At 42.8% G+C, this 27,016-nt stretch overlaps 1 protein-coding gene and 1 long non-coding RNA gene across 4 annotated transcripts in view; one reads left to right on the forward strand and one right to left on the reverse strand.

Annotated features, from left to right (window-relative positions):
• The window catches only part of SLC14A2 (solute carrier family 14 member 2), a 369,451-nt gene that overhangs the window by 209,389 nt on the left and 133,046 nt on the right, over positions 1-27,016 (forward strand). For all 3 annotated transcript variants that reach the window (XM_070421081.1, XM_070421080.1, XM_070421082.1), the window contains one exon: positions 3,372-3,463. The gene's annotated coding sequence lies outside the window, so the exon portion shown is untranslated. The remainder of the gene's footprint in view (positions 1-3,371; positions 3,464-27,016) is intronic.
• On the reverse strand, positions 1,838-17,144 carry LOC139014184 (uncharacterized). The gene is made up of 5 exons (XR_011472205.1): positions 17,029-17,144; positions 13,379-13,482; positions 12,857-12,929; positions 5,348-5,436; positions 1,838-1,962 (listed from the first exon to the last, which is right to left on the reverse strand). It is a non-coding gene; the product is annotated as an uncharacterized lncRNA (long non-coding RNA).

Consider the following 27,016-nt stretch of genomic DNA (forward strand, 5'->3'; position numbering starts at 1 on the left):
CATCAGAAAGATAAAGGCAGAATGATTCCATTCTGCACCCTGTTTTGATAAGGAATGTAGATAATTGTTCGCATTTCCCTCAGCAACAGGCCCCCCGGGTCCCACAAGGGTCACGGCTCTGTCCAGATGCAGCCAGGAGGAAGGATCCTTTGAGAAGGGGAACAACAAAGATATAGACACTCATTTCAGTCCTTGTGAATTCCACGAGGGTCTTCACCATGGGTGTGACCCAAGAAAAGATCAGCTTGGCTCAGTCAGAACAGCTGTTGAGTCCAGGTTTCTTTCAGAGCCTTTGACTCAGTAATGTACTCCTAATTCCCTTCAGTGAGAACAAGCAATATGTCACAGACTATTCCTTTGCCTCCCATATGGAACATAATAGGCCTTGAGAAGTATTGTATTAATTTCTTATTTCCTTAGGTTAAAACCAAAAACTGTCATACTCGCTCAAAACACTTCAGTTTCTAACCCCAGACAAGATTCCTCATTCCTTTTAGAGATCTTCAAGGGTGGTTTTCTTTATTTTTTCCCTCTGTCTTGAGTCTCTCAAATTTCTCCAACTTGCTGTGTACTCTTCTCACTGCTATGTTGCACATGTCAACAGACATGAATTCCACAGACAAGTCAGTGGCCCATGGAGTGCCCATGGTGGCCGGCAAGACTTAGAAGGTAGGACAGTAGAAAAGAGGGGGCCTGAGAGAGGCAAATTACAGTCCATATTAGTATTCCTAACAAAATCACAATCACTATACATCTCTGCCCATAGCCAGGAGTATCAATGCTCTTTCATCTGGACATTCATTGATATTACCCTACAGCCCATATCACCAAAACAGAACTCCCTTTTATGTGCCTGAAAATCTGTGTTCATTCCCACTCTAGCCCTATGTGGGTTTTTCATTGGGGGCACTAAGCATCCTGGTCTGTCCAGAACACTCCCAGTTTGTCTGGTGTCCTGTCCAGTTAAGCATTTGTCCCTGTCAAAAGTGCTTTTTGTATGATAAATTATACGCTCTCCTTAGTTTAATTTAATGCATCATTTTCAGAAGGTAGCATGAGTCAGATTGCCTATGGTTATAAAAAATGTTCTTTTCTTCTTCCTACCTTTGTAGAAGAAGATTAGGACTCACCAAGACAATGAGACAGGCAGGGACCTGAAGTCCAGGCACACAAATGATCTCGGGCAGGTGATCAGGGAAAAGTTGACACCACCAGGGTGGCCAGACAGGCTCAGAAAAGTTTTGCAAGAATCTTGAGAGAAAAATCTATCCCAAAGATTAGGGGGGAGGGGCAAGTCTCCATGCTCAAGGGAGATATTGTGGGATAATACAATCCCAAGGTCAGAAAGAAGAGCATTTTTTATGGAGGAGCATTTTGCATGGCCCTCTTTTCTCCTCCCTCTTTGCTCCTGAACATTTGGTCAGTGATTTCTCTCTATTTCATTTATGGCAATAACTTCAGGTCTTGTGGGTGGTCATAATGGTGATCTATGTATGCCATCTACAGTGGGCATGGATAATGAATCCTATTTTATTTCTTAATTAAGAAATTGAAAGTGCCGCAAATTACTGCAATTAACATGGATTTTCTTCCTCATTTATTTACTTATTTAAATGCCTGAAATTGCACCCTTAGCTTAAACCAACTGCAGGGTTCAGAGCCTGTTAAAATATATAGCATTCATTAAAATATTTATTCTTCTCCGACAGTGAACTTGCAATTTGGAAATGGTGGTGATATCTTTGTATGTGAAATCCTTCCCCCCAAATATAAATCTATTGAATTCAGACCATTCAGCTTGGTAATTTTAAAAGTTGAATTTATTGTCATCCTTTGTGTAACTGAAATAAGCTAAGGTTTTCAAAAAGCTCTGTGTTATGTTGACCTTAACCAGTATTGTTGTTTTCCTTGTAAGTCCTTGGGGATATGAACATCACCATGTTTTCAGAAGTTCAACGTTCACTGAAAGATAACAATTACAATATGAGGGTGGTTGAAGCCATCTAACTCTTTCAAAACAATAGTATTTTGAATAAACTATTTAGCTTCAAATTATCTAGTACTTTTGAAGATTCAACCTTGGTCTTCATTCTTGGGTTTTTGTGTTTGTATTTGGTTTTGTTTCTAACTGGTTTGCATGGAGACAGAGCTCAAGACACAGTGGTGGAAATTAACCAAAAATATGCTGCAGAAACACAAACCCTTTGGTGTGGGTCAGCAGCCATGGGAAACTACACCCAGCAGGGGTGTAAATGGGTATGGTTTTACCAGAAAGCAACTGGGAAATAGCCTCTCAAAAACCTTAAAAGACGCAAACCCTTTGAAGTTCAGCTATTCCACTTCAAGGATTTAGAAAAGAATGAAGACTGTGTACCAAGATTTAGCTAACAACGACATTCATGGCAGCCCTGTTTATAACAAATAAAATAGGTAAAATAAAATACCAAAATATGCAGCAATAAAAAGGATTGAGTAAATTACTGTACAACCTTACATCGGAATAATAAACAGCTATTAAAAACTAAGTGGTTTGTATTAGTTATCGATGGCTACATTACTCCAAAACTTAGCAGCTTAAAACAACAGTTTCTGTGGGTCAGGAATCTATAAGCATGGCTGAGCTGGGTCCCATGACTCACAGCCTCTCAGTAGCTACAGTCAAGGTGTTTGAATCATCTCTAGGCTTAACTTGGAGAGGATCCACTTTCAGGCTCACTCAAGTGGTTGTTGGTAGGATTTAGTTCCTCTGGCCTGTTGGTCGAAGGTCTCTCTCAGTTCCTTGCCTTGGTTTCACTGCCCTATTTTCTAGAGAGCAGCTCATGATGTAGCAGTTGGCTTCATCACAGAAATCAGACCAGAGCTGACATCCCATCATTCTTGCCATGTCCTATTGGATGGGAATAAGTCAGAATCCCAGCTCACACTCCAGAGGGGTTGATTATACGATGTGAGGATATGAGAGGGCAGGGATCATTGGAGACATCTTAGAAATCATCTACCACAGAGCTGAAGTTTATTTATGACAAAAGATTTTCATAATGTCTTATTCGATGAAAGAAAAGCAGGTCACAAAGTAGTACGTTCAGTATGGTCCCAATTTCGTAAATTAAAAACAGTAGGAAAACATATATACATAAATGTTCATGAAATAATCTGTAAGGGTACCATGGGTTAATGGTGGTTATGCCTGGGTAGTGGTATGACAGATAAGTTTTATGTCCTATTTCTTAAGCTGTATTTTCTGGTGTTTTCTAAAACAAGCATGTATTGTTTACAATTTTAAAAAGATTAAATGTTATTAAATTAAAAACAAAGAAATTGAATACTCTAGACTTCATGTTTCTGACCTCTATCCACGTCTATCTTTACAGCACTACTTCTTGCTTACTACCTGAAGTCAACCAAATAGAAGTTCACAGGACCCTTCATAGAATCCATTGATCGTACCGTGACCAAGGACATTGTGAGTACATTCTAGAACTTATTGCTGTGTTTGTGTCTTCTAAAACAATTATTATCACCAAAAATGCTACCATGGAAAAACAAATTATTTTTCCCTCTGAGGTCACTAGAACCACAACTATGATTGACATGAGAAAACTGAGTCCTCCCCTTGAGCCAGTGTCATCCCAACTCAATTCTGGTTGCTTCCAGGCCACAAGCTAGCATGACCACATGGCCACCTTCCCTGTAGAATTCCAAAAGGAGAGTTTCTATTTGTGTGTCAAAAATAGATGAACAGATCTGGCACTGCTGAACATATTTGTAAATTTGAAAAAGAAGAGGGGATGGGTAAGTGAGAAGATGAATTCATTTATAATCCCCACACTTCATTAGTTTTCTGTGCGATGCCACCAGGAGGGCCTGAGTTGGGATGCCACTGGTTCAGAGTGGGAATAACTTCTCTAGCAATGTAAATGGTATTTTAAGATTGCTTACTTATGAAACTACTGTTTTTCCAAACATAGATTTTTGGTTGTTTGATGAGTAGACAGCTGAGCCAAACACAGAACACTGAGTGTTACAGAAGTTAAATTAAAGAAATTCATTTGCAGTGCCAAGCTTGAAGGATGGTGAGTTAGTGGTCAAAATCTGAACTCCTCAATGGTTTGTAATCAATGGTTTTAAAAGCAGAGCTTGAGGGTTAGGGCTTAGGGGTCAAGGGCAAAGCTGATTGTTATCTCTTGTGTAAGCTTCAGTGGTTTTCTTTGGTCTGATTAATTCAGTTCCTGATGTCATCTTGTCTGATGCTTTTGTCGCTGTGGTCAGGTGATCTAACCAAGTTGAGGAACCAAGAGCCTGCAGAATATCTCATACTTGTGTGTCAGTGATGTTCTGTCTAAAGCAAAAGGCAGCAACTAAACGTCTAGAGACCTTTGTTATTGTTTTAAGTTATCATTGTTTTGTGCTTAACTAGCTATTTTTTTATTATTATTGCAAGCAAAGTGTACGTTAAAACATTTTTTCTGGGACTTGTTCACAGGCAGGCCTACGACTAACATACTTTCTTAATCTTTGACTATAAGCTACCAGACAATCAAAGCAATTGAAACATTTAGTTAAAGCCTACGCCTATATCTCTGGTCTCTTGATCTAATACCTAAACATGCTTACTGTTAGTTGCTGGTTTCACTAACAATAGAGCACATTTTCCTCATATAAGCCCCAAATGGGTGTTTGTCTAAGTAGTGATCAGCAATCCAGGTGCCTCCTATCTTGTGGCTTCGCTGTCTTCTAAAGTCTCTGAGTTTTATGCTGGGTCTTCTGCATCCACTTGGTTTACAAGAAAGGAGTAACCCTAACCGGTTTGGCTCAGTGGATAGAGTGTAGGCCTGCGGACTGAAGGGTCCTGGGTTCGATTCCGGTCAAGGGCATGTACCTTGGTTTTGGGCACATCCCCAGTGGAGGGTGTGCAAGAGGCAGCTGATCGATGTTTCTCTCTCATCGATGTTTCTGACTCTCTGTCCCTCTCCCTTCCTTTCTGTAAAAAAAATCAATAAAATATATTTAGAAAAAAAAAAAAAGAAAGGAGTAAAGGTGCCACACCCACTTCCTATCACCTAGTCAGGGGTAGGCAAACTTTTTGACTCGAGGGCCACAATGGGTTCTTAAACTGGACCGGAGGGCTGGAACAAAAGCATGGATGGAGTGTTTGTGTGAACTAATATAAATTCAAAGTAAACATCATTACATAAAAGGGTATGGTCTTTTTTTTTTTTTTTAGTTTTATTCATTTCAAATGGGCCAGATCCGGCCCGCGGGCCGTAGTTTGCCCACGGCTGATTCCTAGCTCTACAGCCAACACATATCACATTTCATTGGAGAGAACTAGTCACATGGGCCTCACCTTGATGAAAGAGGCCTTGGGTTAGTCATTGGCTGGCGGTAATTTCCCAACTACTCCCCTCTGTGGTACGGGAAAATACATCATGGGCTCTGTCAGGAAAAGTCATAGTGTTAGAAAGTTCTTGCTGAGAAAATTCTTAGTGGGCATTCATACATTGATCACAGAGCAGGGATTAGTTGACTTATCAATTACTCTGAATAATGAATCTTTCTGCCCCACATGAAGGAGTTTATAATATCAATCTCTCATGCCTAAGGCAACAAGCCACTGATAATAAGGCTTTAAAGACTCAAGGTTGTTCTACACTGCCACTGGAATCTCAATATATCAGCCTTCAAACGTGTCTCTCTCTCTAAGCCTTAGTTTCTTGTTATACAAAATGACAAGAATAGGACCTACCTCACAGGGTTGATTTGAAGCCCTAAATAAATAACCACAGTATGCATTCACTGAACACAGGAGAGACTTCTCCAGCAGGTATCCTCATATGACGAATAATCTCAGAAACGCCTGCCTTACCAACACTGTGACAATTGCTGGTTCTTGTAATATCATTTTTACTATTAAGCTACAATTATGATGATTAGCACTACCACAAATAATAAAAATCACTTCTCTACACTGTTTTAAACTTAAATATTTGACTCTCATCTCATGACACCATCATAAACTGGAAAACAGACTCACTACTATACCCATTTCACAGGTCAGAGAACTGAGCATCATGGAGGATCAGTGTTAATGACCAAAATCCCATTTTAACTCAACCAGAGTGGCCATTTGACTCTTAAACCCACGTCTTTTAAGTCAAGATGATACTACTACACCAAATTTAAACTGAGACCTTGTGGGGAAAATTGAATCATTGAGGAGACGTAGTCTCAACCCCTCATTGTTCAGATGAACTGGAGATGCCTTTGAGGATTTTTCTTTTTTATTCCACTGGTCTCAGATTGTCTTATCTCCTTTAAGATTAGTCTAACTGCACCTCAGTCAGGGGTGGGGAGGAAGGGCAAGTAGTGATGGTGTTGGTAATGTCATTTTACATAAGCCATAAAATGTACAGGGCTCCAAGAAACATGAGTTTCTTGGGGCCCCAGAAGGAGGAAAAGTGGGCACTTTTTCTCTACTCTGGCATAATGGAGACATCACTGGTCAGCATCACCAACCTTAGGGAGGCGAGTGACAGACTGGAATCCACATCGAGGTTTCTTAGGTGTGTTTTTTTGTCTTACATTCAACTTGTTGGCCTTTCCCTGATAACTTTAATGACTAATTCTTTAGTGACTTTATTCTTTCTAGTGAGAGAGAAAACAATTTCTGGTAGCCTTGTGTTTGCAATATAAGGTCTTTGGAGACAATGTTTGACCTAGTGTTGGGTGATTCCAACTGCCAGTAGCAACTAGCTATAATGGTCATGGGTCTTAATGTAGAGAGCAGCCCTCAGGCCCAGACCTGCTGCTGACTGTTGTGTTATCATGAGGGTCCTTTAGATTCTATAGGCCGATGCCCTCATCTGTCACATCAGGTGGATGATGTGCACCCTAGTCACCTCCCCCACTTTCTTATGGAAATACTGGGTTCAAACAAGGAACTAGAAGGTGCTTGGAGAAGCATAGCATGCTAAATAAATGCAGCAGAGAGTCATCATTATCACTGTGCTATTGCCATTATTTTGTGGTCAGCTCAGCTTTTCTTAACACAGAGCAGTTAATGAAGTGGCAACTGTATTGGTTTCCCACTAGGAGGGAGAAGGGGCCAAATAAGGCTCTATTTTTTATCCCATTTTAGTTTCCAGTTGTGTTTTCTTTTTCACAACAGCTATGTCTAATCAGTGTATAAGTACTTTAATTACAGTGGCATGTCATTATACTTACCCCTAACAAAAAATAGGCTAAGTAAAAAAAAATTTTTAATCCTAAAAATGGTGGATTTCCCTAAAGGCTGAGTTAACTTTCACCAGCAACCAGAACACTACTACCTTTTATCCCACCTCTAAACTTGATACCTATAACTCTTAATGAATTAGTTAACAAATTTAAACAATTGTAATTGTACCTGCAAGTCCACTAATAGAGAGAAAAATGACAAAATCCATTAGTCATCAGGCTTTGGTTCATAAATTGTCCACCAGCTGAAATACATTTTTCCTGTGGCCATGAAGAGTTATGGAAATAGGAAATTTAGAAATCAATATAGGCAGACTGGGAGAGCTATATAAAGAGAAAGAATATGTCACCTCTAACCCTGGTACATGGCCATTCTGTTGCTCCCTGAAGCATCTCACATATGCTTACCTCAGTATAGTCATCAAATAGACAGGTGAACACCTGCCTCATTCGAAGGACAAGATAAATGTTGCAAAGTAGGGAAGTTGGAAAGGGTTTTGCAAACTTATGGCCCAAAGTAACCATTTTACAGATTAAAAAAAACTAAGGCTCACACAGGCCTATCCAAGGTCATACAAATGAGCACATATTAAGATGATACCTAAGGGGTGTATATTAGTTTTATATTGTTGCTGTAACAAATTACCACAATTTCAGTGGCTTAAAGTAACAAAAATTTACTATCTTACAGTTCTGTAGGTCAGAAGCCTTATATGGCCTAAAACCAAAGAATTGATTGTATTGAACTCTTTTCTGGAGACTCTGGGAGAATCCATAGTTTAGCCCTTTCCAGCTTTTAGAAATGCCTGCATTCCTTAGCTTGTGGCCCCTTCCTCCATCTTCAAAGCTAACAATGTTGCCTCTCTCTGATCTTTTTTTTTTTCTGAAGTCACATCTTTAACCAGAGCCTTGACTGGGAATTTATCACCAGTAGGGGCCATTCAGGAGGCAGCCGATCAATGATTCTCTCATTGATGTTTCCATCTCTCTCTCCCTCTCCCTTCCTCTCTGAAATCAATTAAAAATATATATTTAGAAAACAATAAATGTCATTTGGCCTAAGCCCAAGTCTGATTTTGGCACAGGAGCAAAAGATGTTCCAGTCATCTGAATAGCAAGGATGAAAAAGATGCGGGGCATTGCCATATGCTCACTCCTAGGGAAATCCTGTCACAGAACATCAGGGCTGACCTTGATGTTCATTTTAATGGAAAGGTATCTGCAAGGAGGGTACAATGACTCATTTTTTTTCACCTTTGAACTCTCCTTCCTCCTACCCTCCCAAAGGCTCTCTCTCTTGAGTCACTGCTGAGCCCGGCCTCTGTACTAGAATAGTTCTGATTGTCCAAACAGACATCAGGGACTCCCAACCACCTCATTTCTCCACATGTCCAACTGCAAAGTCTAAAAGAAATGGTATTTAACAAAGGGACTTCTTATATCTCATAGAAGACTGTGTAGACACTGTGTTGGGTCAGCCATAGTTGTAGAAAAAAATGAATTTGATTCATTCTCCTGCATGCCTTGATTCAAGTGGTGAGAGCAAAGCACTTCAACATGGTAAACATCATTGCCTTCCCATAAGTCCTTTCAGCAAGAACATAATAATAACGCCTTCTGATTCTTGTAAGGCTTCACATTTTACCAAGCACTCCCATCTCCATTACTTCTTGTGAATTTCACAATACTTCTTGAGGAGGAAATTGTGTAAAGATGAATAAATTGAGATTCAAAGGGTTTGAGTAACTTACCTTAAGTCACAAAGCTAGAGTCTGAAATCAGACCCAAGCCTCTTGAACACAAGTTGTCTCTAATACATTATCCTGAAGAGTCTATCCTGATAAAAGACCTTTGTGTCCCACAGCCCTGGAAGTTTGGGGCCAAAAGAGAGCCAGGAAGGGTAAAGAAAGCAGAAAGCTGAGGGAAAAATAATCTGAATTTCACGTTTTGTCTCAGGTCAGTCCTGAGGTTACTGGTTTTTAACTCTTTCTTACATTACCTCAGTGTTTTTAACTCTCCAAAACATTCTCATGTCCTTATCTCATTTGGTCAGCTCAGCAACACTGTGAGATAGGCAGAGCAGATCTGACAGATGAGGAAACCAAAGAGAAGTTAGATTCTCACCCAAGAATAGATGGCCACTGAGTGGCAGAGTTAGACCTGGAGCCCAAATCTTTGGGATAGGAATGGGGTAGGAGAAAAATACCTACTGAAAGAGGTAGAAAGGAAACATTTCATTAACATATTAATCAAAATTCATATACATCTCACAACAGATGTAAGTTAAACCATTATGCTGTATGCCTTAAACTTATACAATGATGTATATCAACTATATATCAATAGAACTGGTAAAAATATATTTAAAAATTCACATAAAAGTAAAAAGGTATGAGAATAGCCAACAGAGTTTTGAGATAGAATACAAAGAAAAAGGACTTATACCACAGATATCAAGCCCATGATAAAACAGCATGATTGAGGCATAGGGATACAGAGACTAATGGAATATATTCAAAAGTCCAGAAAGAGATGCATGCATTTTTAGAAATTTGGTACATGACAGGGGTGATGACAAATTAATCAGCAAAGTACAAACTTTTTAATATATAGTATCACAACAATTGTCTCTCCTTACTGGAAAATTAATATTAGATCTGTATTTCATACACAAAGTATTGCAAATAAACTCCAAATTGATTTAAGGCTAAAAGTTATTTTAAAATGTTTAGCCCTGGCTGACATGGCTCAGTGGTTGGAGCATTGGCCCTTGGACTGGAGAATTACAGGTTTGATTCCTGGTCAAGGGCACATAGCTGGGTTGTAGGTTCAATCCCCCACCCCGGTTGGGCACATGTGGAAAGCAACCAATCGATGGGTCTCTCTCACATTGATGTTTTTCTCCCCGACCCCTTTCTCCTCCCTTCCACTCTTTCTGAAAATCAATGGAAAAAATATCGTCAAGTGAGGATTAACCAAAAACACCAAAAAAACTTAAACTATTAGAAGAAAATTCAGGAAGACATTTTTATATCTAATCAGGAAAAGCTTCTCAAGATTCGAAAAAAAGAACAAAAGAAAAAAATGAATAAATTAGATTTCATTAAAACTGAAGACTTCTATATGACCAAAGACACCCGGAATAAAGCCAAAAGACAGGTGAGAGATTTGCAGGAGGAGTTTACAATGCATTTGATCAACACAGAATTAATATTTACAATATTGGGGAAGGGGGGAGTTTACCAAAAAAAAAAAAAAGCCAAACAACACAATAGAAACAGAGACAGAACATAAAAATAGACAGTCTACAGAAATGTAAATCAAAATGGTCTATACAAATATGAAAAGATGTCCTACCTCTTTAATGATCAAGGAGCTGCCAATTAAAGCTAAGAGATGCCATTTCGCACCCACCAACTGTCAAAACCGAAATGGTTCAACAATACCAAGTTTTTTGTGGGAAATGGGCACTGTTGTTCTGGAGGGCGTGCAAATTGTGTTACTCCCCTCAGAGAGCAATTTGGAAATACCTTGTAAACGTGGAAAAAACGTGTCTCTATGACAACTAGTTTTACATCTAGATATATGCCCTAGAAAAACTCACTCCTATGTGGAACAGGACATGTAAGAGGATGTTTGTTATTTCATTCTTTGCAAGATTGAAAATTAGGGAACAATCTCAATGCCCATCGATAGGACAATGAAGAGGCAGTTACATTCCAGAGCAGTGAGCCCCGGTGAGCTGGAGGATGCATCAAGAGGATGATTCTGGAAAACCTAAGCTGAGTGCAAAGAGTCAAATCATATTAATATACCATTCACTTTCTTGTTTAAACATACAAAGCAATATTGTCTCTCACTTATGGATTCAAACATGTATATGGTTTCTCAGAGAAAGAAGGAAAAGAGGCTCAAGGACCATTCCCAGAGGGTTGAGCTGAACCTATAATGTGTTATTTCTTTAATTACAAATAAACTAAAACAAATTTAGCAAGATGTTAACATTATAACACTCTGTGCTGTGGCTATTGTGTTTGATAGAGTAAACAACTGAGGAAAGGGAGTTATTCACCAGCCACCTTTTTGTCCTCTGGTGGAAATGAGAAGGCAGTGGGGAGCATGAGTCCGCAGGACACAAGCTGACAGCTTTGAAATTATTGTGGCTTTGGATTTCAACTCATGTACACACACTGAGACAGTTCCACAAACAGGAGCGGTGGGGTCAAGAAAGAAGCACTGCCAAGCCTGATAGTCAAGGCACACAGGGGGCCCAGCCAGCCCCGGCTCTGCCAGGGTATCAAAAACAACATCTCTGGCTAGGACTAGGGCCCAGGAATAACAATGGCTTAAATACAATAGGAGAGGATTTCAGAGGTAGGCAGTTCAGATTTCAGGGGCTAATATGGTGGCGGCACGATGTCCAGGACTCAGGATCTTTCCATCTTTCTGCTGTGTCATCCTTAGGTGTTTGAGTCCATCTCCAAGGTCACATCATTATCTGAGATGGTCACCATCCAGGCATGAAGCAGGAAGGAGGGGAAAAGGTATGGCAAAATGACGAAATCAAAATGCCATGCAGCCACTTGGTAACCTACAGAACAGAGTGAGCTAAAAGCCTTGAGGACAGGTCAGAGGAGCAGTGACCAAAGTCAAGGCTGAGACTCAGCTCCAACCTTGTGCATTTCTGCTGGGACAGGGGACACCTTGCTGTCATACTAAAGAGCCATTTCCACTGCTTCCCTGGTCCTCTCCACAATATCCAGGGAAAGACACACTTGTGAATAACTTGTCTCTGGCACTTGAGGGAATTTGATCACTTATGTGTGATGATTCATAAGAGATGCCAATCAAATATTGTCAGTGTGGCAGCCGAGAGTCCAGAGAAAAGAGAAGAAAGGGTGTCAATGTCTCTGATGTGAGACCAAGCACTACTCTCCCAGAACCTGGGACGCTCCAGCGCACAGGTCTCACCAGCTTGCTGAGATCTTAAAGGCCACCACAGGGAAGTTAGCAGTGGATATGAGCAAAGGCTGGGTGAGGTTCCTGTGGGAACACAAGTTTGCTGAAGGGCCGTGCTTCATGCCCTTTAATGTGGTGGTCTATTTCCAAACCAGATAGTTGAAGTGTGAAGATGAATAAGCGGAGGTCATTCCCATCCCTGAGACCAACCTGATAGGAGCACCCCATTCTCCACACACACAATTTATTCATGGCACACAACCATCTCTGAAAGAAGAAGTATTACCCTTATTTTTCAAAAAGGTTGGGAACTCAAAAAAGTTAAGTGACATTCCCAAGGTCACCAAGTTGGTGTCAAAGCCAGAACATAAACCCACCGCGAATATCAACAAACCCTATATCCTCTCCTACACTTCTCTTCCTTTCAAAAATCCAAAGAATGTCAGTGTATAATGGGCTTTATGGGCTAGCTCACCTTACAGGTAGTGGGAGTGAGGCACATGGAGGCTGATGACAGAGATGAAGGTGAACCTCGATTTCTTGGCTCCCAGTTCAACTCTTTCCTCACTATAATTCACTGTGTCTCAGACTCTAGCAAGTAGTGACCTGACTACCACATTCATTCAAAAATTGATTTAACAAATATGTATTGAGCTCTTACCAAGGGCCAGGCACTGAGGACACAGCAGGTTGAAAACAGAAAGCGCCTCTGTTCTCATGGAGCTCACATTCAACTGAAAGGATAAATATATACAAAACAGTTCATCAGATGAGAGTAGTAAAGTAGGGTGAGAGGGGCAAAAGAAAGGATATTCTTTTTTAAAGGATGGCCAAGAATAATGCCTGGCTATGAGCTTCCCCAGCAAAATCCTTTCCAACTTCACCTACCACTTCCTTGTACCCACAGTGTGGTGTTGGGCTGACAGTGAGCAGGTTAGACACAAAACGGTAAGCATGGGATCCCCAAGGAAGAAGGGGGATTCAAAAGGGAGCCCAGCACTGCCATAGTCTGGCCAGGGGACAGTCCTCACAGTAGGGTGGATGGCCACCATTTAGCAAAATCCCAAAGAAAATGACCCAGTGACTTAGGAGCTTAAGGTAGATACCCTCACAATCTGGTAATAGACAGCCTTCGAAACCCTCTGAACACCCTTTATGAGAAAGGAAAATTGGAGATGAATACCTGCAGAATTTCACTGGTAGGAAAGAAGCCTTCAGACGTGCTTCAGGATCTTATTGAAAAGGTTGCCTTCATAGACTTAAGAGGTTATGTCTCTAGGACACGTCCTAAAAGTAAAATAGTAAGAAGACTCTGATTGCACCTTAGAAACAATATGGAGGTCCATTTCTGTCCAAGACCCAGAGAAAAGGCTTTATGCAGAAACTGCCACACGTCATCTACTTTATACCCATAAAGTGGTATATCTGTACATTGATTGTGTAAAGCAAGTTTTCTAAAAGGCTTAGCAATGAAATCAATCAACAACAGAGAAAACCATGGCCCAAATACATGTCTGTATTTTACTATTGAAATCACCCCCAGGAAAATTCTGTGAAGCTGGGGGCTCAAGGAGAGGCCATAAGGAACAGCTGGAGAAGCCTCAGGGCAGGGTCCGCGCCAGCCTGGGAATTGGAGAGGCTCAGAGAAGGCTAGGAAGGGCAGTGCCCAGAGCCAAGGGGCTGTGTGTCTGGAGGTGACAGGAACAGCCCGCCTGAATGGCGTAGCTTGCTGCCTGCTCTCAGTGCCATAGTAATGTTGTAGGTGAAGTTGGCAGGAAATGTGCGAAAAGTTAACACTTTCTCTATATCCTCACCTCTCTCTCCCCCATCACCACTCCTGCTTCAGGAAAGTCTCAAATCTATTCTAAAGTTAACCCTCCATCTCAGCTGAGGATTCACCCCCTACTGTCCCCCAATTAGGCTCCTTCGTTCTCTCCTGGTCTCTCCCTTTCAATTAGATTCTTTCTTAACAAACATGTCATCTTCCATTTTTGAGGGGAATAAAAAAAGAGAAAGAAAGAACTTTCCTTGGCCCTGCTTTCCCCACAAGCTTGCATTCCATCCCTCCACATAATTGCCAGACTTTAAAGAAGTCCTTTCATACTCACTGTCTTCCATTCCTCGTGTTCACCTTCTTTAACACCTCATCGACTGCTTTCTGCTCCCACAATTCCACAGAAACTTCTGTAACTGCCAGATACAGCAACCTGTCCAAGCCTTTGGTCTCAGTGGCATTTGTCACTGTATAACCATCGCATGGACCCAACGTCTTAAAACATTCGCCTCCTTCAGCCTACATGACCCTATTCCCCTGGTCTCTCCTGAAACCTTTTCACCTCTTTCCCAATCCCAAGACCCACCCACCACTTTAGTCCTCAACTGGGGAGAAGAGACCGGAATCATCTAAATCACTAGATGGAGTCACATACTTTTTTAGAAAACCTGATGGAAGTTTTAAAGAATCTCCCCCAAATATTGTTTGTGTATATATATACATGCATATGCATATATAAATAAATATTATTTCAGAGGAAGGTAATGAACTCCCTAAATTAAGAGCCTCTGTCCCAGAGAATAGCCTTTTGTAAAATGGAATTCTGATGCCATGTAGCTGTTTCCTGTTGCTTTTAAACCACATGCTCCTAGTAAGTTCTTGGTTTCCATGGGGTGCCCTAATGAAGTAAAGCCATTTATCAGAAGGCAGGAGCCCAGGGTTGTCAGCCCAGTTTTCACACCTTAAAGACTTGAATCAAAATTGGTTCCTCTGTAAAAATAGGCATTATAATTTCTTCCCTATCACACAGGAGATTGGGAATTTGAAAACGTTTTTGGAAACTTCAGAATACTGCAGAGTTGATTACCATTAAAATCATTGATTAACATCTTTAGAGATGTGCCCACCAGAAGGTGTCAACGTGGGTTTGATTCCTGTCTTTGACAGCATGTTATGACTTGACCTGGGTTCATTTCCCAGTTTGTAAACTGGAGATGATGATAGCTACTCTAGCTACATCAGAGAGCTGGTGGGAGTATCAAATGAAATAATGAATGTGGAGGGACTCTGCAACCCAACAAAACTCAGACGCCTGCCATTTCCCATCCTCTTCTTTGTCCCTCACCATGTGCATTAATTGAGCTTTGTGAGCTCAATAGAATGATGGTGCACTCTCAAACATCCCACCATGCCCAACAACAGAGCATTCCTACAAAATAATTTGAGTCAAATTAGACTTCAATGAGTTAATCATGAGTAATGTAATTATAAGAAGCAGCAAATGAATTGATAATAATTGGCTACTTATTCTTTTTTAAAAGGGGATATAGAGAGAAATATAGTGTGTGAGAAAGATTATCTTTCGTAGAAATAATCACTCCTCCTGGCCACTTGGCCTATATTTGAACCCACCCCAGGAACACTGTTGTTTCTCTGATATTCTGGGTTTCATAAAATACTCCTTGGCCTAAAGTCCTGGTTTTACCCTGAAGTGTGTGTGAAGACCTCTAGTAGTGTGCACAGGTTTCCAGCTCCCCAAGAAAGACTTTGGCATCTGGAATCATTATGCCTTCATATTCTCAGCCCTTTCTTCTGTGCTCCACTGTGCTGAGCTGACATCCAGGGTGGTAGGGATCAGGGACTGATGCAGACAAACTGGCAAGCTTAAAGTTGATCCATCTCTTCCTTTGCACCAGGTTATACCTAGTTTCATAAAAAGGTAGGATTTCCATGGTGCTGTACAAAGGGAGGGATTAACTACTATCTGGTGAGGACAAGCCAAGTCAAAATCAGATAACACAGCAAGAAGAATTTCTCAACAGTCTCTAAGACCTGGGAGGGATGAAATGGACCCTTCATTGCAGAAGTGAGAAGGGACAAGTATCTGGGGCTCTATGTGCAGGAGGATGAGGAAATGGAAGGGAGGCTAACATTTATTGAGCCAAGGATATTACTTACATTACTTCATTCAATCTACTCAACAATACCCCTGGCACAGATGTATTTTCCTTCTTACCAACAATGAACCTTAAAGTCAGGCTAAAACTTGAGAGCTTCACTGAGCTGCAGGAGTGACAGGAAGTGAAGTGGCCATTCCTGGTGACCTGCAGAAATGTCATAGACTGGGGAGTGGGAGGTTGCCGAGGGGGCTGAGCACCCAGGGGACTTGCCAGCTCCGTAGCCAGATTCTGAGTGGGGCAGAATCATCACCAGCCAGGGACTAGCTAGTATCAGGTTCTTCACAAGGAAGAGGATAGTTCAGAATCATCTATTATAGAGCAACAATCAACTTCAAACTCAGCACCATAGACCCTGCAGACTGTTCCTTCAGCATCAGTACTCAAAACTGGCTTTTCTCTTCCACCTTATAGTAGTGTCACTGTCAAAGTGCCTATGATACAAAAGTTCCACTCCTAGAGATTCAGATTCATGAGGCAGGAGTGGAGTAGAAATGTGCCTTGAGCAAACTTCCCAGTTTATTCCAATGCAGGTGAGCCTGGGAGAAAAACTGAGAAACCAACCCTCTGATAGTCTATTATTCATATACCATCTTGTACTGTAGACTCTTAGGTCTAACTCCCCACACTGGATTATAAGCTTCTCTGGGGCAGGGACTGTGCCTTCTCATCCTTGTACCCCAGTGTCTAGCAGAGTACCTGGCACGTGTTTGGTTGGGGTCACCAGATATGGAGCGTGAACCATGAAACACATCTCATTCCCATAGGAACAGCTTCATATATAGGGTTTGTGTTGCTGACCAGGGTCACCACATCCCCAAATATCATCAATATAGGCAACAATATTGAACCATGGATGCTAGAGTGATAGGGCTGACTTACCCAAGTTAGTAATAGAGCCCCTTCGAGAACCAAGGCTTCCTACGTCCTGGTCTATAATGGTGTTTATTTCTCCCCAGTCACGTTCTTGCTGTAGCTAAAATGTGCTCACAGGTTGGCTGGTGTGTCCTCAGTAGGATGGAAGGGACAGAGGAGGAAATCTCTGTTTTTATGCCCTGGAATGTTCCAACAGTTCCAGCTGTGGCTACAGTTCATGACAGTGGGGACTTTTTGCTTGTTTATTTTCTTTTGAAAGATCCTATCTCTATTCCAGCAAACTTTCCAGCAAGCAGTACTTTGAGGCAGCTGGGGAAGGAAGGGCTGTTTCTTCCCTGTCATATGTCCTTAAAATAACACGATGGGAGAGGCAAGCCCTCAGGGTCCCCTTGAGGTACCAAGGATAGCATAATGAACTGGCTAATCATACACCATTCATTCCCCAGTTCCAAGCGATATGGTAATGAATTGCCAACAAGCCATTCTCCAGACTGCAGCCATATGGTGAGGGAAGGGACCCTGGCACACCGTAGCCTCACCGGTGGGCTTGTCTGTGTAATTGTTCCCATCCAGGACCTTCCCGTCTCTATTGCTGCTAATTAACGTCCTGTTTAAGCTGCTGTTGTCAAAACGAATCATTTGTTTGTTTGCTTTGTGGCTAGGTCTTTCTCGTATCTGGTTAGTAATAGTGACCATTAAGAAATGAAAATGGGAATTTACATAAAAATATTTGAGTCGCACATCTTGCATTACCCAGTTGGTACCCAGGCCTAGCAACACTGGCTTATGGTAGCAACTCCATCCAGGAGCTTATTAAATCCAACAAATTATCATCTTTCCATACAGAAACACAAATGAGGACTCAGTTCATTAATTTCTCCATTATTCTTTCTGTCTATGGACATTACTCTAGTTGGATCTTGAGCTATAAAATGTGGATTTTATTAGAATAGTGATGATAATAAAAATAATTGGAAAGAGATTTTATTTATCTGAATTATCTCTATTGGCTCAAGGGGATGGGGAAATTTTGGGGAAAACAATGTTAGTTTTCTTTCTACTCCTCTGATGTTTCTTTGCCTCTTTCATTGGTTTTTCTATTTTTTTTAAATATAGTTTTATTGATTTCAGAGAGGAAGGGAGAGGGAGAGAGAGATAGAAACATCAATGATGAGAGAGAATCATTGATTGGCTGCCTCCTGCACACCCCACACCAAGAATTGAGCCCACAACCCGGGCATGTGCCCTGACTGGGAATCAAACCATGACCTCATGGTTCATATGTCGATGCCCAGCCACTGAGCTATGCCAGCCTAGCTGTTGCCCAATTGAAGCTGGAAAGAGAGTTCACAGAAAAGCACAATAAAACAGAGCTACTTTGGGAGGACAGGGGGATGAGGACCAATTACCAGTAAACAGTGAAGCCAATTTGAAAGGAATAACTTTATTAAGGATTTGGGAGAATAGCAGAGGGGGAAGCTAGGACCCTGTGTGCTGCTTACATCGTCCAGGATGTGTCCAGTGTCTTAAGTCCCCTTGACCATCACCACTAAGGCACAAAGTGGGGATTGGCCCTTTGTTCCCTACACACACCCTTCTGACAGTCTTCTCCCTCTAAAATTTCCTGTTATTAATCTAAACTGATATCCTTTTATACAGTGTTGAATACAAAGAAATGAAGGCAAAGAGGACGGAAAACTGAGGTGAGGTGCGCACATGATGATACTACTCCCTGAGCCTTCTCCTGGGTCCCTCACTTCCTACAAGACATAGTGGGAGCAATCACTCTTTCTCCCCACTTCCTGATTTTTCCTGCATCCACAATCTACACCCCAGAAACAGCCAATGTGTTAGTTGTGAGGGCAGGGTAGTGTCTTAGGTGGCATCTGTGACATGGTGTAATGCACACAGATTTCCATATGTGGTCCCTTCCAGTAGTCCTCAGCCCCAAGCACCCAAAGCACATGAGAACACAGAGTCTCGGGAGATGCTGACATTTTAATTGGAAGCATCTGTTGCCTTCTCTGTTATTTTTGGCCATGTTTAGTTTATTTGTATGAGTCGATGTTTGTGTACAGACCCGCCTACGTGTTTCATGGGAGGTGGCGCAAAGCCTGGCTTTGCCTCCCTCTCATCTTCTTCTCAAGGAGCTGACTGGGACATGTCACTTTCTCCCCGCCTGTTCTCTGCTGGGTTTCTCTCAGCAGAACTGGGAGTGAGGCGGGCCACGCTGAGAGGAGAAAATCACCTTGCTGGGCCCTAATTGGTTTGGCTCAGTGAATAGAGCGTCGGCTTTTGGACTGAAGTGTCCCAGGTTGGATTCTGCTCAAGGGCACATGCCTGGTTGGGGGCTCAATCCCCAGTAGGGGGTGTGCAGGAGGCAGCCAATCAATGATTCTCTCTCATCATTGATGTTTCTATCTCTCTCTCCCTTCCTTTCTGAAATCAATAAAAAATATATTTTTTAAAAAGAAAATCACCTTCCTGGAAAAATAGACATTTGGGAAAGAGACACTCACCTCTCCAGACTCCCAGCAAAGGAAGGTGGTCGGCCTCCCTGCAGGGCCCACACAGTGGCAGAGCCTCTCTCTCTCCCTTTCCGTCTCTCTCTCTCTCACACACACACACACACACACACACACACACACACACACACACACGAGCCAAGGCCACCATCCTCAAGTCTCCCACAAGCCTTGTTCCCACCAGCCTCTGAGTCCTGCCCTTCACTTTCTCCTCGATCAGAAAATCCACCCTTCTCTCCATCAAAGCCCAATCGCCTCCCTATAGTCGGCTAACAGGCTCGATCAATTCATCAGTGCTCCTATCAATCAATAATCAATGTGTACTGTGTCTTTGCTGTATTCTAAGCTATAGTGGGTTGAAGAATGGCACAAAGATCAAGGTTTAAAAGAAGAGGAGGTGACATTTACAGGAAAGCCGAAAAAGATTGTGACTGCATTTCAGGTCATTGAGGCGACAGAGAAGCGGGTAGAAAACAGAATGGCAAAGTTAAGACCAGGAAGGCCAGGTCATGTTGGGTTGGCAGTCGCTGCTCTAATGGCCATGGCTCTGCATTCGGTGGGTCCTCACCCTGCCTCTTTGTTCTCAAAAGAGGTGTTGAAACCGAAAGCCTTTAAGATAAACTCTATTTGTAGAGCTGCTTTGCGTGGGAGCCAAGTAGTTGCTTCTCCTGGAACACAGAGCATTGTGGGGTCATGGCCTGGGCGGCTGCCGCACCAAGAAATGGACGATACTCCTTCAGGGTCAGGACTGGAGGAGGCCATAGAGAGAAACTGATCTGTCCTCCACTTTCCAGAGAAACAGCCTGAAGCCTGAGAGGTGAGGGTGTCCAAACCCCCCCGCTAGTGCAAGGCAGAGCTGAGCACAGAGCATTTCTCCCTCGCCTCCTTCTATATTTTTCTGGCACCCACTGCAATCCCATTTTTGATGGGTGACTTTGGTGATACTCACCCTCTCTGAGCCTCAGGGTTCCTTTCTGTAAGACTAAGGAGCACAGAAGAGAACGTTTTTGAGGGCTTCTTATAGAATATCAAGTGTTGGTTACAATTATTCTCACATTTAAACCTGATACAGTTCTGTGTTTTACAGTAGTCATTAAAATCCCTGTGTTATATGGGAGAAAAAGTCTCTGTGAGCTTAAGTAAGCTCCTTAACATCATAAAGGTTGTGGAGTTGGAATTTGAATCCTGATCCCCATGGTTTCTCCAGTGCCCCCAGCTGTCCTGAGAGGAAAGTGAGAGAGCATGGAACTGCTGACCAAGCTCCCCCACACGCCCAGGCCCTTCATGGTGTTCCTGCCAATGGAGGTAGGGAGCTGGCCCCTGCCCCCAGACCCTGCCACCAGTGGAGGGCAGTAGCAGTTACTAGAGGACAGGTTACTAGCTGGTTCTCATGCACCTTCACAGCAGGCAGCCTGCCCCACTGCCATTTGCAAAGGCCGTTCCCCCACTTTGGATTCAGGACGCTACCCACCAACCTGTGCTCAAAGCAGCCGCACTGTCCGACATTTATTTGGGTGCTCACTCACGTGCATGCACACCAAGTCCTGTTATTTTTAATAAGACTGCTTTTCCCACCCTGTCCGGTGTTCTCAGTGGTTAGAGAGCCAAAGGGTCATGGGTTCAATATGGGTTCAATTCCTGGTCAAGGGCATGTACCTGGGTTGCAGGTTTGATCCCTGGCCCCAGTCAGGGAGTAGGAGGGAGGCAACCAATTGATGTGTCTCTCTCACATCGATGTTTTCCTCTCTCTCTCCCCTCTCTCATCCCCTCCCCTCTACTCTCTCTCAAAATCAATGGCGGGAGGAGAAATATATATATTAAGACTTATTTTCCCTTCTCTCCTGGAAATTCTCTAGATCCCTCTGCAGAACAGAGGCCAAGAAGACAGCCACCCACGCGATATGATTTTACAGACAGCAGAAAGGTCCCTGTTCCCAGCTCATATAGTAACTCCCCTTTCATTGTTTACTGGGCCACTCAAGCCAACAGCCTCACTCTTCTTCTGGCCTTCTCAGGGGGCATTATGTGGCACAGTTGGGCACTTGACATATCCTTGGTTCTTGTTCATATCCCAAGTAGCACCTTATAATGCATAGCCTTGCATTCTTGTTTAACTGTTTACTCTGTGAGGAACTTTTCTCAACTGCAGTGTAGCTCCGGTGGGGCAGGGACTGTATTGGGGCAGCGGATCTCTGAAACACTAGTGTTTGAAGACAGCTAGGCTGTGGCATCAAGGCATTAAGTCATCAGCCTACCCATGGCAGGGCCTTCATAGGAAGAGGGAGGTAGAGAAACAGGCTCTAGCTCTTGAGGGAGGAGCTTAGCAAGAACCCAGCCAAGCAGACTAAAGTTTGAAACAGTCGCTAGGCCAAAGAGGAATAAGAGGACTGAGCAGGTAAACCAAGGCAGGAGCCCAGATGCATGTAGGGAGCACATTTCAAGAGAAAGAGATGCTTGGAGACTATATAACAGGCCGACGGAGTATTCCTGGGCACCCCCACCAGATAATGGAGGTGAGGCTCCCAGATGAGTTCTTGTCCTGGTCAGGTGTAGCTCAGGAGTTAGGGTGAACTGGGCTGGCATGGAGAGAGTGGGGGGGGAAAGAAGCAAAGGCAGATGGGGAGGTTCCCCAGCCAGGGGGAAGGGACCTTTCTTATTTTACATTCCCCATATCCAGCAAACTGTCTGATCCATACCAAACAGCCAAGAGAAATTTGCTGCAGTGCAGTTTAGGAGTGAGAGAGGTTTCCAGACACCTTTCCATCATTTTGGCAGGTAACTTCCAGCATTCCTCGCCAGGCCTGCTTACTGGAACCCTGCGTCCAGTTCCACGGAGAAAATGCAATTCCCCCTCTGCAATATTGCTCATTACCAAGAAAAATGATGGCTTGATAGTCTTCCAGCAAGAGAGGATGATCTATTTTATTTGGAAGTTTGGTAATTGATTAGGGCAATAGATTTTCTTCAGGGCAGCCTCCCTGGGAGAGTCTGGCCAGGGCACGAGATTTACATACATCAGGCTCACTCTGCCTTCAAAATGTGTCTCAGAGGATGAGATCACAAGGCCATTACTGGAGTGGGTGGTGGGCTGGAAGGGTGGGGAGGCAGAGTGGAATTCCCAGACATCATTTCTCAACAAGGAGGCCTGTGTCTAGTTCAGAATGCTTTCAAGTGCTTTTCTGTCAGTAACTTTTAGGTAAATCCATTGCCAAGGATCTGTGTGCTCTGGGCTATGATCAGAGCATGTGCTTCTTTGAGGGTCTCTGCTGACCAAGCCTCAGTATAGATGAGCCCTGGAAACTTACTACTGGCTGGTGTGGTGCCCAGTCATGGCGGCACAAGCCTATGGCTACCCCACAGCCTCAGTGAAGTGATATCCTTGGAGTGCACAGTAAGTCTTCACTTAACATCATCGATAGGTTCTGTGACTTTTAGGGAAATGACATTTAATGACACCAATATTGCTAATTGATATAAACAAGAATTAAGTTCCTACATCATCTCATCAATGTTAGAACAAAATGACATTGAACAAACCAATGTTATCCAAGGACCTTCTGTAAATCATGAGGCCATAGTAGAGGTTAATGGCCCAGCTCTTAGCAAACACATGGCCTCTATCACAAACATGTGAGGCACGTCCTATCGTATAGCCCCCAACTTTACATCTAACTCTGTGTGTGTCTCTGGGTCAAAACCTGCTCTAGGAAAAACTTTCAGACCTGCCATTTACCCCCCTCCCACACACACACACACTCAATGTTCATATAAATCATTGCGTTCTCTTTCCCAGAAGAATCTTCACTTTAAGGCTTACCACTAACACTCTGGTAAGGAAATTTCTAGCACCATTGCATTGATAAGATGGAGGGGTATTGGAGCGAGGATGGGGGGGGCATGGATACCCCAGACAAAGCACATTTTGTATTATTGTTGTGTAATGCTACTGCCTTTCATTGAGTCACAACCCATCCTCTAAATTGGTTAGGGCCTATATCACTCAAATACAAAGTTGAATGTGATACATTTATTATAATAACAGCATTTTGAATTTAACCCCAAATGCAAAGGTTGAAGGGTAAAAGTGTTTAGCTCTTGTCTACATGCATGTAAAGAATTGATGGATGACCTGAGACTATATTACCTTGCCCCAGATGTCTGAGCATCCTCAATAAGGATCAGGTCAGCTCAGTCAGGACTGTATCTCCACAAGGGGGCCCAAAGGCACATCTCTGGGATGATCTAAAAAAATGAGATACTCGTCTGGTCTGTGCCATTCTCACTCTACTTACTCAACCCCACGAGGGAAGAAGTTTCTCCCTTGACCAGCTGGACCCAGTTCTACAGGGCCCCAACAGACTAAGAGAGCATCTCCACCCCTTTTCTACCCACACACAGTGGTGTGCCTAGAATGGTGAAAACTGGCACCCTTCATGCCCCTCCTTGGGTAGGACTCTACCCCTCTCTACCCCTCTACACTGCAGCTCCTAGTTTCATGTCTATAATTTAAAAGGTGGCCCTAAACAGACTAGTAGCACCAGCGACAGATGGGGGGTGGAGGAGGGATTTTCCTCAAGGTTGACACCACGGAGGTAAACATCTACTCTGATAAAATGTAAATCTGGCCTTGTAGATGAACTTGCCTTGTTAGAAAAGTGTAGATGCCTTAGGGGAGAGTCCTGAGGTGGGCCTCACCTATATTACTTGTTGAGCAAATAGTGATATTGGAAAGCATACCAATCAATCAGTAAATGTTATTGCACATCTATGATGTACAAGGCTAGATTCTATGAGGGATACAAAGATGAATAAAGCCCCAACCCAGGCTCTTAAGATTTAAGTGGAAACTTACCCATGAAGTAATTACTGCAAACTCCCTATTGCTTACAGGGCACTGAGGTGGCTATTAATATAGCAACTAATACCCATTAAATTGTTAATTGGTATATTAATAAATGGATTTATTCCTGCCCATTCTGGCTACCTTCTTTTCCCTGTTCACCAATGTATAAAAAATAGAAAGTCAAGCACCAAATTCAGTGATTCTCTTGAAACCCAATAAAAAACTTTAAGAACCCCACTGAGCATCATGATGGCTTTCTCCCAAGATAGGCTGAGGGGGACACATTGGCCAAACTCTGTTCAGATGTGTTAAAGTACCTTGTGATGTGTGCCTGGCACCACAAGTGTCTGCCACTCAGTTACTGTCAATTAATATTTGTTCAATGAATAAATGATTGATTGAAAATGGAAGAGTTTTCAAGCACTCTTAATACAACTACTGATTCTAGATGTTATGATTTAAAAGTAACTGCCTTGTTATACTAACTCGCATCAGTGAGTTAAGTCAGTTTTAAGGAATGACTATGGAGGGTGTGGACAGAATGTAAATTTGGTATTTAAAGACCTGGGTACTAAACTTGATTGGTACTAACCAGCCCAGTTGGCCTTGGGAAGGAACTTTAATCTTTCTGAGCCTGTTTCCTGGTGAAATAGACTGGGAGAGGGGGTACAAGCAGAACCCAGAGGAGGTACAGAGAAAGAGACACAGCAGAAGCATCCCTCCCAACACTTGGGCACCCTCCACAACTCACCCGCATGGATGGCTGCTGACACAGGGGGCCTGGGAGGTCATGGGGATTGAAAAACTGCACTTCAGAAGAAATGGAACCCAGAGAAAGCAGTAGGAACATTAAGACAGACTGTTCTCAGAAATGAAGCAAGGCATGCTCTGCATTCTTCTCCTTTAAGATGATCTAAGGATGCACAGCCTGGCACATAGCCTCGCAGACTACTCTGGTGACTGCAGGAGCTCCTCATCTCAATTTCAAAGGTGATAGGCAGTGTGCAACCTTAATGTTGATAAGTCATTGAACTAATCATTGATATTCTCCCCTAAGTCCTCTTTCTAAAGCTTTTCTCTACAAAACATAACCTTTGGACTTTGGGGGACACATGGAATCTACTGTACCAAGTATGGGGTCAGAGAGAAAATGAAATTGAATTTTCCTTTTTTCTTCTTTATTTACTTTCCCTCCTCTACTTATTTTCTTCCTTCCTTTCTTTCAGCCAAAAATCCATCAGTATTAAAAAATGGAAGATTACTAGGGCAATACTTTGGAAATTTTGGTTCTACTTCCAAAATTGCCACTAAATAAGTGTCAACCTGGTAACGTCGCTTTATTTCTCCAGCCCTCAGTGTCCTCACTTGTAAATGAAGGTCTGAGCAGATCAGTGATTTTCAAATACTGCCTCGGGGAGTGGAGAAAGGGGAGAAAGATCAGAATTAGGTTCCAGCTCTCTGTATGCTTCTCAGTGAGGAGACTCTTTTTTATCTCCTTTACACAGAGGAGGGGGCTCCATCATAGTTCATTTGAAAAGAACAAAATGTGCCCTTTGCTTTTTTAAAAATATATTTTTATTGATTTCAGAGAGGAATGGAGAGAGAGAAAGGGATAGAAACATCAATGATAAGAGAGAAGTATTGGTCAGCTGCCTCCTGCATCCCCACACTAGGGATCGAGCCTAGAATCTTGGCATGTCCTGACTGGGAATCAAACCATGTCCTCCTGGCTCAACACTCAACCACTGAGTCATGCTGGCTGGGCTTCCCTTTGCTTTTAAACACAAAAAAATATAAACCCACTGGACTAGTTGATCTCAAAGGTCCTTTCCCATGCTAGGGTTGTAGGTTTCTACTGTTTATCGAGCTTCTGTCTTGTGAAATACCTTGTGCTCGATGCTCAAAGTAAAAAAAGGACAAGGGTCCTAGATGAACCATGGAGGTTAAATTAGTGTTGGGGGCACAGGGGACATGGTACTCTGAGAAGGAGGAGATTGGAAGGACTATAGTGAGCAGAGAAAGCATCACAAAGAGATGGACTGGAGTCAAGCCTTGAAAGACAGGCATGTCTAGTAGAGAAGGGAGAACATATTGCAGAAAAGGAGGCCTGTCCTCTCTCTACTGTCCTCATGTGTGTCTTCTATGAGCTGGTACAGGGACACAGAGGTAAGAGAGACAGGCAGGGTGGACACCTCACCAGAGGACACAGCGGTCTCAGGGACTAGCTCTATTTGGTGGTCTTGATGGTGACAGCAGAGCTTTTCCCACAAGTTCTTCTGACTCTAGAGAGCTTGGAGCAGGCCACCTGAGTCATCAGGAGGGCAGACAAAATGACCTCCCAAAGTAACTTCCCATGTGACACGGCCCTGGCTGATTCGGTTTGGCTGTGATTCCGAGACATTCCAATATCTGCCCAAAGGGCAGGCCCTCAGCCCAGCCAGACTGGCCTCAGCCTGCCTCTCCCAATAGATAATTACACCTCAGGTCTCCAAAACAGGCCCCATGTGGGTAACCCTTGGAAGTGACATGCTGTTTTCTGATGGGAATTAAAGGAGCTGAAGTAACCAAAAGGCTTCTTAGCTGGATTGTTTATTATTCTTTTAATTGTGGCATTAAACCTCAGGCT

The sequence above is a fragment of the Myotis yumanensis genome, unplaced genomic scaffold (assembly GCF_028538775.1).
Source record: "Myotis yumanensis isolate MYYU_CA2020_CCGP unplaced genomic scaffold, mMyoYum1.0.hap1 SCAF_7, whole genome shotgun sequence".
In the NCBI taxonomy this organism is placed as follows: Eukaryota; Metazoa; Chordata; class Mammalia; order Chiroptera; family Vespertilionidae; genus Myotis; species Myotis yumanensis.